The sequence below is a fragment of the Nomascus leucogenys genome, chromosome 4 (assembly GCF_006542625.1).
Source record: "Nomascus leucogenys isolate Asia chromosome 4, Asia_NLE_v1, whole genome shotgun sequence".
NCBI classification, from domain to species: Eukaryota; Metazoa; Chordata; class Mammalia; order Primates; family Hylobatidae; genus Nomascus; species Nomascus leucogenys.
Window position 1 is genome coordinate 73,614,940 of NC_044384.1, and position 12,230 is coordinate 73,627,169.

Genomic DNA, 12,230 nt, shown 5'->3' on the forward strand with positions numbered 1-12,230 from the left:
CTGGAGGGGGCCAGGCACCCCAAGGCCCAGCCTGGCCACGAGCAGCAGACGGGCCCTCTGGCCTCCTGCAGGGCGAGGATATTGAGTGTCTGACCCAGGGAGGCGTGCTCTGATCAGGTGGGAGTGCAAGCAAGCTCACCTGAAGGCTGGGCTGTCACAACGGAGCAGGAAGAGCTCTCAGTGGCAAGTTTTACACAGATAGCCCCGTGGAGAAAAGCAACTTACTTTGCACAGTGATATTCCCTGCTTTTCAGAGCAAAGTTTTTTAGGGGTTGTTTAGGAAAAGTGGGTAAAGGTTTGTTTCGGTTTGGTTTTCGCAGACAGAGTCTCGCTCTATTGCCCAGCCTGGAGTGCAGTGGTGCCATCTCTGCTCACTGCAACCTCTGGCTCCCAGGTTCAAGTAATTCTCCTGCCTCAGCCTCCCGAGTAGCTGGGACTACAGGCATGTGTCATCATGCCTGCCTAATTTTTTTTTTTTTTTGGATCAGTGATAATAACTCAATCCTCTATTTGACAAAGAAGAAGGAGAAGGAAGAGGAAGAAAAAGAAAGTGGGATAAAGGATCAGAAAGGGAGGAAAATAGAAAAAATTAGAGTATGACTCCAGGGTAGACCTATTTTGTTGTCACTGGGTGGGTTGGTTGGTTTGTCTGTTGTATTTTTCATATGTTTCGCCATGTTGGCCAGGCTGGTCTCGAACTCCTAGCCTAAAGTGATCAACCCGCCTCGGCCCCCCAGAGTGCTGGGACCACAGGCGTGAGCCACCACGTCCAGCCCCCACATTGCTTCTGGCCTCCATGCTAGACCTCCCAGATGGGGCGGTCGGGCAGAAGCACTCCCCACATCCCAGACGGGCCGGCAGGCGCCCCACTCCCAGACGGGCGGCCGGGCAGAGCGCTCCTCACTTCCCCAGACGGGGCGGCCGGGCAGAGGTGCTCCTCACTTCTTCCCAGATGGGGCGGCCGGGCAGAGGTGCTCCTCATTTCTTCCCAGACGGGGCAGCCGGGCAGACGCGCTGCTCATTTCTTCCCAGATGGGTCGGCCGGGCAGAGGCGCTCCTCACTTCTTCCCAGACGGGGCGGCCAGGTAGAGGTGCTCCTCATTTCTTCCCAGACGGGGCAGCCGGGCAGACGCGCTGCTCATTTCTTCCCAGATGGGGCGGCCGGGCAGAGACGCTCCTCACTTCTTCCAGGCGGGGCGGCTGGGCAGAGGGCTCCTCACTTCCCAGACGATGGGTGGCCGGGCAGAGGCGCTCCTCACTTCCCAGACGATGGGTGGCCGGGCAGAGGCGCTCCTCACTTCCCAGACGGGCGGCCGGGCAGAGGCGCTCCTCACTTCCCAGATGATGGGTGGCGGGCAGAGGCGCTCCTCACTTCCCAGATGATGGGTGGCCGGGCAGAGGCGCTCCTCACTTCCCAGACGATGGGTGGCGGGGCCAAGGCACTCCTCACTTCTTCCCGGATGGGGCGGCCGGGCAGAGGCGCTCCTCACTTCTTCCCAGACGGGGCGGCTGGGCAGAGGCGCTCCTCAATTCTTCCCAGACGGGGCAGCTGGGCAGAGGCGCTCCTCACTTCCCAGACGATGGGTGGGGGGCCGAGGCGCTCCTCACTTCTTCCCAGACGGGGCGGCTGGGCAGAGGCGCTCCTCACTTCTTCCCAGACGGGGCAGCTGGGCAGAGGCGCTCCTCACTTCCCAGACGATGGGTGGCCGGGCAGAGGCGCTCCTCATTTCCCAGACGATGGGTGGCCGGGCAGAGGCGCTCCTCACTTCCTCCCGGACGGGGCGGCCGGGCAGAGGCACTCCTCACTTCTTCCGGACGGGGCGGCCGGGCAGAGGCGCTCCTCACTTCTTCCCGGACGGGGCGGCCAGGCAGAGGCGCTCCTTACTTCCCAGACGATGGTGGCCGGGCAGAGGCGCTCCTCACTTCCCAGACGGGCAGCCGGGCAGAGGCGCTCCTCACTTCCCAGACGATGGTTGGCCGGGCAGAGGCGCTCCTCACTTCCCAGACGGGGCCGGGCAGAGGCGCTCCTCACTTCCCAGACGATGGGTGGCGGGGCCGAGGCGCTCCTCACTTCTTCCCAGACGGGGCGGCCGGGCCGAGGCGCTCCTCACTTCTTCCCAGACGGGGCGGCCGGGCAGAGGCGCTCCTCACTTCTTCCCAGACGGGGCGGCCGGGCAGAGGCGCTCCTCACTTCCCAGACGATGGGTGGCGGGGCAGAGGTGCTCCTCACTTCCCAGACGATGGGTGGCCGGGCAGAGGGCTCCTCACTTCCCAGACGATGGGTGGCCGGGCAGAGGCGCTCCTCACTTCCCAGACGATGGGTGGCCGGGCCGAGGGCTCCTCACTTCCGCGGGGCCGGGCCGAGGCGCTCCTCACTTCTTCCCAGACGGGCGGCCGGGCCGAGGCGCTCCTCACTTCCCAGACGATGGGTGGCCGGGCAGGGGAGCTCCTCACTTCCCAGACGGGCCTGCCTAATTTTTTGTATTTTAGTAGACGTGGGGTTTCGCTATGTTGCCCAGGGTGGTCTCAAACTCCTGAGCTCGGGCAATCCGCCCACCTCGGCCTCCCAAAAGTGCTGGGATTACAGCTGTGAGCCATCATGCTCAGCCGAGGGTAAAGATTTTTTTTTTTTTTGAAATGGAGTCTCACTCTGATGCCCAGGCCGGAGTGCAGTGGCATGATCTTGGCTCACTGCAACCTCCACCTCCCAGGTTCAAGTGATTCTCCTGCCTCAGCTTCCTGAGTAGCTGGGACTACAGGCATGCGCCACCACGCTCCGCTAATTTTTGTATTTTTAGTAGAGACGGGTTTTACCATATTGGCCAGGCTGGTCTCCAACTTCTGACCTCGTGATCCACCTGCCTCGGCCTCCCAAAGTGCTGGGATTACAGGCGTGAGCCACCGTGCCTGGCTGGATAAAGATTTTTAAGAATTTCAGTGACTAAACTTTAAGAAGGAATGAAGCCCACGCAGGAACTCTGTATGACTTTCAACCTGAGGGGCTCTGGCCTGGGCTTCCCAGTGACTTGCAGCATCGGGACATCCACTGCTGTGGCCTTGGCCCCATTTCCCGTGTTGTGCCCCCAAATTGCTGCAGATGCCCTGAGGGCAGCGTGGCCAAACAAGGGGAGGAGCTGTGAGCACAGACATGGCCTGTTGGTCAACAGGGCAGGGAGAGCCAGCCTGGTGCTGAGCTTGCAGCCTGGCTGGGGGAGATGCCCGGAGCCCCAGTACCACACAGACCCTCCAGGACTGCTGGGGGTCAGTGAGCAGGGTCCTCTGAGGTGTCAGACCTGCCCCACCTGTGGAGGGAGGGTAGGACAGGTGGGACGCTTGCAGGCTGAGCTGCACTGGGGGGGTGAGGCTGGGGGACCCTCACCCCACTCCAGGCAGGCCCTTCACAAGCATGGAAACAGGAGTGACTGGGATGCACCGCCAGGTGTGAAAGGCACCTTGTTCCCTCCTAGAGGAATCCGGCCCAAGGACTTCCCCATTGTTGCCTGGACCTACTGGGAGCTCAGGCCCCAGGGCCTCTGCACAGCTTTGCCCTTGCTGGGTGCACCCTCCTCCCCACTTCAAGCCCAGTCCTACCTTCCCCCTCAGGTTTACCTGGCCCTGGCATCTACCCCAGCTGTCCTGCCCTCCTGGTAAACTCCCAACCCCTGACCCCAAAGGCCAGAAGAGGTATCTGTTCACTGAAGAATGCCAGGGACCTTCTTCCTGTTGGGGGATGGATGGGGTTCAGCTTGCTGGAGGGGCTAGCTAGACTCCAGCCTCCTCACAGGTAGCGCCTCCCTCTCCACTCTCTCCCCAGGAATGGCTCTTGGGGGCTCAAGGGAGCCTGAGCCTCTGCCCATCTGCAAGCTGCCTCCAACTCTCGGTCAGGGTTTGGGTGCCCCAAGTGCAGTCCTGAAGCCCCCGCCCCCCATCCTACTGTCCTGGCTTCTGAGGCATCTGGAAATCATAGGCCTCCCATGGAAGGGGAGCAGCAGGTGAGGTCTGCATGAGCCCCACAGATGCCTGCTCACCTGCTGGACTTAAAGTCTGTGCCCCTCCCTGACCACCAGGGTACCCAGATCCCAGGCAGCTCAGCCAGGCCCAAAGCCCCAAGAGCTGGGCTGTTCTCTCTAACTGGGATCTGGGGTAGGGGCTGCCCCCACCAAGTCCCTGGGGGACTGTGTGGAACATCCAGGCCCTGTCTTCTTGTCTTAACCACTCACAACAGAGAACACAGATGTTCTGTCCAAGAAGGAAGCCCCAACACTCTTCCCATCCTGCCTCTATTTAAATGCCTGGGCATCACCACCCCAAGCCAGCCTCTAAAGGGTCACAGGGCCATCAGGGACGCAGTGTGGAGAAGACCCCTGGCCTGGCCTCAGCCTGCTCCCAAGGGAGCTAAGAGCTGGGGACAGAGCCTGGAAGCCACAGCCTTTGCACCCAGGCAGGCTTGTCCACCTACCCCCCATGCCCCACACACCTGCCAACAGCCTACTCTGTCCTGGCCACTGTGGGCAGCGGTGGGGGGCCTCCCATCCCGGACCCCTGTTCACAGCATCCATGGCATTCACTGCCTTCTGGTCATCATCTATCGCTGTTGGAGCCCCCACAGGAGCTGCTGTCAGAGGCCAGCAGGGGGGCCTTCCTGGTGACACACGTGGAGGTACACGGAGGTACATGGAGAAGCTGGGCTGACTGCAAAGTAGGAGGCCTGTGCTGTCCAGTGAGGCAGGAGGGGCCACAGGGTGTAGCCTTCTCACATGCAGCCTGTTGCCTGCACATGAGTACCTGTGTGGAAACCGCATGACGAGGCAAACAGGCTCACACACCTTCCATGCGGTCTCCACACAAGCAACACTGTTGCCTCCCCCATGATACAGGGCAACGTGCCCTAATCTCACATGAGGACACAGAGGCTCAGGAAGGGGCCCACTCTTCCTTGTGTGGTCCTGCCACAGCTCCTTCAAGCACCCAAGACACCAGTGTTGGGAGCCAGCTGTCGCTCGCCTGGAGCTCTCAGCCTTGTCTGGGGGAGCTTCTGGGCCTTACTAGGAGCCTGGGGGCCAGGGGCTCTGATCAGGCCTCAGAACGGCTTCCTGCCAACAACCCACCCACACACATCTCAATGCTGGGGGCCCAGTGCTGCTGTCTAGAACCAAGGGTGCAGACCTGGGCTGTGCCACCTGCTCAGACGGGGCTCAGGGCCAGCCCAATGGCCTTGCTGCCTCCCCTCTGGGGGCTGGGGGCCTCCCAATCTGCACGTGGCTGCTGCAGTCCCACTGCTGTATCAAACCCCAATGTCACCAGAGACCTAGCAGCATGCGGGGCTCTGGCCACCTCCTCCCACTGACCCCAAGGAGGGGGGCCACCTGGCCTCAGGCCTTAAACTGGGCAAGGCTAGGCCTCTGCAGGAGGCTGGGTGCCGCCTGCACTGCTGCTACTCACAGGCTTTCTCGGGGCCTTGGCTCTGTCTGCCTCAGCCTGGCTGTGTTCTATGTCCACCAGAGAGCTGCACCTGGGCCCTGACTAGGAGCTACAGACAAGGACGAGGACAGGGTCAGTCCCGGGGGACGGGCGCCTCCTGACCCTGACAAGCAATTCCTGGCACGGCCCCCTCCTGCCAATGGATTTGTTACCAGTAGAAAGGTTGGAATTCGGTGAACTGGCCCAGCCTTTCTCCTCTGGAGCTGAGGTGCCAGCTGCCCACATGCTGGAACCCATGTCCCTCACCACTCCCGGGGCTATGGGCGTCGAGTTCGCTGGCTCATCAAACACTGCCATCCACATGGCGCCTGCTGGGGGACAGACACAGTGGTCAGGTGTGGGCAGGCCTGCCTGGGGTGCTGCAGGCAAAGGGGAGGCAGTGCACCCCGCACCGGGGGCCCCACAGAGGTTGACAGGAACATGGGGCTGCTCCAGGAGGGAGGCCCAGGCAGTGCCCCTCAGCCCCTCAGAAAATAACAGGGGATAGCTCGAGGGTCCTGACAAGCTGCCAACACCCATGGGGCATGTGAACCGGGGCTCAGCCAGGCGCCTGAGGGCCCCCAGGCCTCCAGCAGGGCTGACACTGACAGTGTGGAGGTGATGCCACTGCCCTCCATGATCCGGGGCTCAGCCAGGCACCTGAGGGCCCCTAGGCCTCCAGCATGGCTGATGCTGACAGTGTGGAGGTGATGCCACTGCCCTGTCCAACCCAGGACCACATCCAACAGAGACGGCAGCTCACCGAGCACCACTGGGCCCTCCCTGGCCTCAAGGATGAGGCACCTTCCTCCTACCTGGGACGTTCCTGCTTCACCAGGGTGTTGCCCTTGCTCTGTCTTTTGCCCTCAGCTAAGAGCTCAGCATCTCCTAACAGAGATCCCTGCCCCCTCCCCAAAGTCCTGAGTGCGTCCGTGCTTCCCCCAGGGCAGGGGTAAGGAGAGGGGTCTTATCAGCCGTGCAGCCTTCGGGATGGACTGGCTCCTGCCCTAGATGTCAGCCGTGAGGGTGGAGGCCAGCCTGTGCTGCCGTGCTGGGGTGGGCGTCAGGCCTGTGCCCGATTGTGTGGGGGCCGGGTGGACGATGGAGACTAGGTGGACACCACCCACCAGCCTTGGCGACAGTGGCTGAGTGACAACAACTGAGAGGCAGGGGCAGGAGACCAGCTTGTGCCAGGCACAGGGCAGCACAGACCCGTACTCAGGATGGTTGGGAAAGAGCTGGGGATGCGGGTTTCAGGCCACAGTGAGCCCCAAATGCCTCAGCTCCAAATGAAGCCTCCACACCCCTAGGCCAGGGTACCATGTCCTGTCCCCAACACACGTCCCCAGCTCCTAGCCCACAGCGGCACCTTCTGAGTCACCCTCCAGAGGAGGGGCTTTGTTCTTTCCAGGGGCTGGGGGACACCTGCCCCAGGCGCATCGCCGTCTGCTTCCAAGCTCGCCTTCCCATCCTGGCCTCCGCACTCGGGGCCATTCTTTGAGCAGCTCTCTGAAGTATGGGGGGCTCCAAACCTCCGGGAGATGCAGAGTCAGATGCCTGGTGGCCCAGGACAGATGCCTAACACTGAGGGTCAGTGACACCACCAGGCTCCGGGCTGAGGGTGAGCACAGAATGTCCTGAGTGAGGAGCACGAGTCGCTCCAGGCCTCAGCTCTGGGCTCCTGAGGGTCACCCACTGCATTGGGCACCAGTGCTTGCAGGACAGGTGTGCTTGCTCTGCGAGCCGGCATAACAAACAGCAGGGCATCTGGGCATCTGACAGGTGTTCTGGGGGCTGCACCTCCTCGTCAGCGGCTTTGGGGGGATGGGCAGGCCTGGCACCTGGCTCTGGCCTTCACCTGGGCAGCACAGCAAGTGTCACTGTCCTCCCGGATGTCCTCATCCTCATCAAAGTGCTGGACGTGGTCGCTGCAGCAGGCCTCAGAGCTGTGCTGGGCTGCAGAGTAAAATGCCAAGGTCAGTTTCCAGAGGGTCTGGGGGAGACAGGAGGCGCTTTCCCCACAGGGCTCCCAGAAGGGCTTAGTTCAGGATGTGGGCGCCATGGGCTGGAGGGCATGACGGGGAGGGGCAAGAAAAGTGACTGTTCCTAGCTCCACAGAGGGGCTTCTCCCAGACCCCACCGCACAGGCCCACGACAGACCGAGCCATGGGCGCAGCCTGAGCTGCCTGGGAAAAGGGTGCCTGCGTGGCCCCGCACAGCCCCGCTTGCTCATACTGTCCTCGTCAGTGTCAATGCTGAAGCTGATCTCCGTGATCCTGTCAAATGGAAATGGGGCGCTGCAAGAGCAAGGGGGATGACCTCGACGCTCCCCGCCCCGCCCACTGCTCATCTGGGGCCTCAGCGCTCCTCCCCCGGTGCTCATCTGGGGCCTCAGCGCTCCTCCCCCGGTGCTCATCTGGGGCCTCGGCGCTCCTCCCCCGGTGCTCATCTGGGGGCCTCGGCGCTCCTCCCCCGGTGCTCATCTGGGGCCTCGGCGCTCCTCCCCCGGTGCTCATCTGGGGGCCTCAGTGCTCCTCCCCTGGTGCTCACTGGGGGCCTCAGTACCCTCACGCAACTGGAAACACCTGTTATTTCCCGGCAAGGCCTCAGGGAGCTGCCCCCATGGGACTTGAGGAACGAGGAGGGGGAGTCTCGTGCAGGGGGCATCCAAGTGGACTCACTTGATGTTGTCATCATATTCTGCAAACTCCTCATCATTGAAGCCAAACTGATCCACAAAGTTGGCCATCATCTGCTGGATCTGGTAGTCAGAGAAGGCCTGGGAGAGAAGGAGGGACGGAGGGAGGGAGGGAGGGAGGGAAGGAGGCAGGGACTGATGCAGGTCATAGAGCAGTCCTCAGGCCTAGAGGCTGTGCAGTCTTTGGGAACCACAGTCTCTCTAGTTATTCAGGAGCTTCTCCTCCAGCAAAAGTGGGCAGTAAACTCTGACTGTTCAGGGCTCACGATTCTACCAAAACTCAGGCTGCGTGCTCACTGCGGTCACATCTGAGATACGTCCCATATTCTTTGACTTTCGAGTTTATCTGCTGTGTCCTCAGTGCTCTCATCAAGGTGGAGTGACTTCGGGTTCTCCTCTCAGACCCACCCCGCCCCATACGTGCTCGGAGACGAGTCCCCTCTCCCCTTTGCTAGTGAGATGCCATCAGAGATTAGTCTGGAGGACCAAGCGCAGAGCACACAGGTGCCGGGAAGGGTCTGGCAGGGTGCAGGGGCCGGCCACGCCCTCACCTGCTGAAGGGACAGCTCATTAGGGAAAGCACCCTTAATGTCCTCACTCGAGGAGTGAAGGTAGTGAGTGCTCGCCTAAAACACAGGCCAGATGGGGTGGGTGTGTGAGCCAGCCCAGTGCCCCAGACCCTGCCCAGCCCAGGGCTCCCAGACCCCACCCAGCATGTCACTCATCAGATCTCTGGGCCCCAGAGGCCTTGCTGTGTAAGGAGGTGCCCAGGTGAGGCCAAGGCCCCGTGACAGCCCAACATCCATGTGCAGGGGGCAGGTTGGTCTCAGGCATATGGAGCCCTCTGCCAACAAGCTACAGCTCCTGGAGTGGGAGGGAAGGGACCTGGGGCCAACACCGGCTCTGCACAGAGATCCTCAGAGACCAGCCCTGGGTGTGGCACAGGACAGGGTCTGTGTTGCAGACATCAGCCTGGAAGACAGACTGCACACTTGCAGGGTATGCTCAGGCACCCGCGTCCAAGAGGAGCAGGCAGGTGTGCAGCCCTTGTGCCTCTCTTGGCCTCTGCCTCGGGGCAAAGACGGAGCGTCTGACAGCGTCCCAGCACCATGCGGGCGCTGAAGGGGCAGCCCCGAGCCTCCTCACCAAGTCCACAGTGTTCCTGCGGTTGGTCTCCGTCAGCGTCTCCTCCATGAAGCTCTCCTAGCAGCCATGGCAATCCACAGGCAGCCCTGCAAGGGAAGTGCTGCCTGGTGAGCCCTGGGAGACCCTGTGCACATGGCTCAGGGCACCCAGGAGCTCCGGCAGGTGCATCCTGGGTCCAGGAGGATGGGGCGGTGCTACTGTGATCAGCCCATCTGAGGGCCTGAAGCAGGGGCTTTGCTGGATGGGAAGGAAGCAGCATAGCCAGGTGTCCGGAGGGGCCTGGGGCCACAGTGAGATTGAGGTGCAGCAACCGTGGGCAGGGTGGTGGGCACTTCTGCCCCTACAGAGACCCCAGTAGGCAACCGAGTTCCAAGTCTGTTGGTGTGGAAGCCCATTCTGAGAAAGTCCCAGAAACGCAGAAGCTGTGGAACAGAATCTGAGAAAGCAGCAAGCTTCCTTCACCCTGCCTCACAGACCCAAACTCAGCAGCAGCCTACAGGCCTGGGTGTGTCGTGTCTGCTTTTCCGGAGAGGTCAGAACCCTGGAAGGATTCACAATCTGGAGACTGTGTGGGATGATCCAAGAGTTTCCTGCTTGCCCCTCGCCTCCCTCAACTGCCCCCACCCTGGGGAGCCGTCCCTGGCCTCCACCTCCACCCATCTCTTTTGCCCTCCTCTTGCCCTGCTCTTATTATTTGTGATGGTGGCCCGCAGGCCTGACCCTGCTAGGGGCTAATGGGGCCCAACCCAGGAGACCCCTCACCCTATGGTCCTGGGGTGCGGGAAGGACCATCCAGAGCTTCCTCACCTTGTACCGGTATAGGGAGGAGGGGTCACGGCTGGGCCTGCCTCTGCCACACATGTGCTGTTCCCGTGTCCACCTAACCCACTGTGCTCTTAAGAAACAGGGTGCTACCTGTTCCCCTGAGACTTGTGCTGTGAAGTCTCACACCTGAGTGAGAATGTGAGACTCTCCAACCACCTGAATGCAGAGCAAAGCTGGCACATGGCCAGGACTGTAGGCACCCAGGCAGGACTCCATGAGCTGCAAGGAGCCTGGCGGCGCTAATGGCTTCGGAGCACCAGCTCCGGAGTCACCAACTGCCCCCAGCAGGGATTGTCTCTTGTGCCACATGCTGATGCCTGGTAGAGTCTCCACAGAAGTCTGCCCAACAGAACTGACATATGAGACCCGGGTCCCCCTGAGGACAGATCTGACATGGGAAGTGAGAGGACAGAGATGGCCGTGGGGTCTTTCACTGTCAGTGTAATCAGCACCTGCTGATGGGCAGAGGGGAGCCTCAGGTGGCAGCTCTTTCAGAGCCCTGGTGCCCATGACCAGCAAAAGGATGACCGGGTCAGGGGCTCACCTCACATGACCTTGCTGATGTGCGTCTGCACAGAGCCCCGCTCCAGGTTCTGCACCAGCACGTTGGCGATCTGCGTGAGGTGGCCTATGTTCCCACGCCTCATGCCACGGGCGCCCTAAAAGCCACAGTCACCATCAGGGTGGCCGCCTGGCCCCAACCTTGCCAGACCCATGACCCGGTGAGCCAAGTGGCACAGGCCTCCAGGTTCACCTCCAGAGCAAGTGCCCGGCCCTTGCCCAGGGTCCATGCCCCCGGCCCTGCCCCCAGGACACTTCTGTTTGAGCAGCACCTGCCATGTGCAGCAGGCTCACCCCAACCTCACTACCAAAAGTACCACTGAGACAGACATGGAGACAGACACTGCTCTCATCCCATTTTATAGACAGGGAAACGGAGGCAGAAAGGCCATGGTGTGGCCTAAGCCCCACTGGTGGCAGCAGTGGCGCAGGAGCTGAGCCCACGCTGTCAGCTACAAAGCTCAGGCTCAGCACCCTGCGGGGAGGGTCAGGCGGGACCTCCATGCTGTGCAGCCCAGCTCAGCCTCTGCTTCCCCACAGCTACACTCAAACCCCTCCCAGCTCCAGTGAGTCCCTCCTCATATCGCCCAGAGCCAGACAGTTCCCAGCAGGACAATGAATGGGTGGGGATGGCTTTGGGTCCAGGACAATAAGCAGGGCACGTGTCCTGACCAGAGGGAGCACCCATTAAGCAGAAGACACGGAAAGACCAAATAACACATCCCCATGTGTGAGTGCTGACAGAGCACCCGAGTTCTTGGGGAAGATCAGGAATGGACAGGGGACCCGCAAGAGGGCAAAGCCTAGGCAAGCCAGCCTGGGCAGGGGCCAGAGCAGGTGCCTGGTGGGGATGGGACTGCTTCCTGTCAGATCCTGCCAAATAGCCTTCCAAAAAGACTGCAAGAAATGTATCAATTTATGGGACCAATAGCAATGTACACAAATATGGAAGCAATGACTACATAATAAGGACTAAACCATTTTTTTTTTTTTTTTGAGATGAAGTCATGCTCTTGTCTTCCAGGCTGGAGTGCAATAGCATGATATCAGCCAACTGCAACCTGTGCCTCCCGGGTTCAAGTAATTCTCCTGCCTCAGCCTCCTGAGTAGCTGGGATTACAGGCACCTGCCACCGCACCCGGCTAATTTTTTGTATTTTTAGTTGAGATGGGGTTTCACCATCTTGGCCAGGCTTGAACTCCTGACCTCGTGATTCACCCACTTCAGCCTCCCAAAGTGCTGGGATTACAGGAATGAGCCACTGCACCCGGCCAACACCTGAGAACTTTCAAAACTGGGTTGTTCATAATTAGAATTTTAAAAATCCACAGTCCAAATCTGATAAAGTTTTGCTCTCTATTTAATGTTGCCACATCAGAGTTGAAGGTTTCCCAAGTACCTTTTAATGATTTCACTTATTTTGTTTGATATGCTTTTGTATCTTGTGAATACCTCTTTTAAAGTATGTTAATATTTCATTTTGTTTAAGAAAAATGAAATTTTACAATATGAATAAATTTAAGATCAAAAGGTTTAAAAG

General features: G+C 60.2%; 1 pseudogene; it reads right to left on the reverse strand.

Moving 5' to 3' along the window:
• Window positions 1–2,948: 2,948 nt before the first annotated feature.
• LOC100587221 lies at window positions 2,949–10,776 on the reverse strand (annotated as a pseudogene).
• Window positions 10,777–12,230: the final 1,454 nt, after the last annotated feature.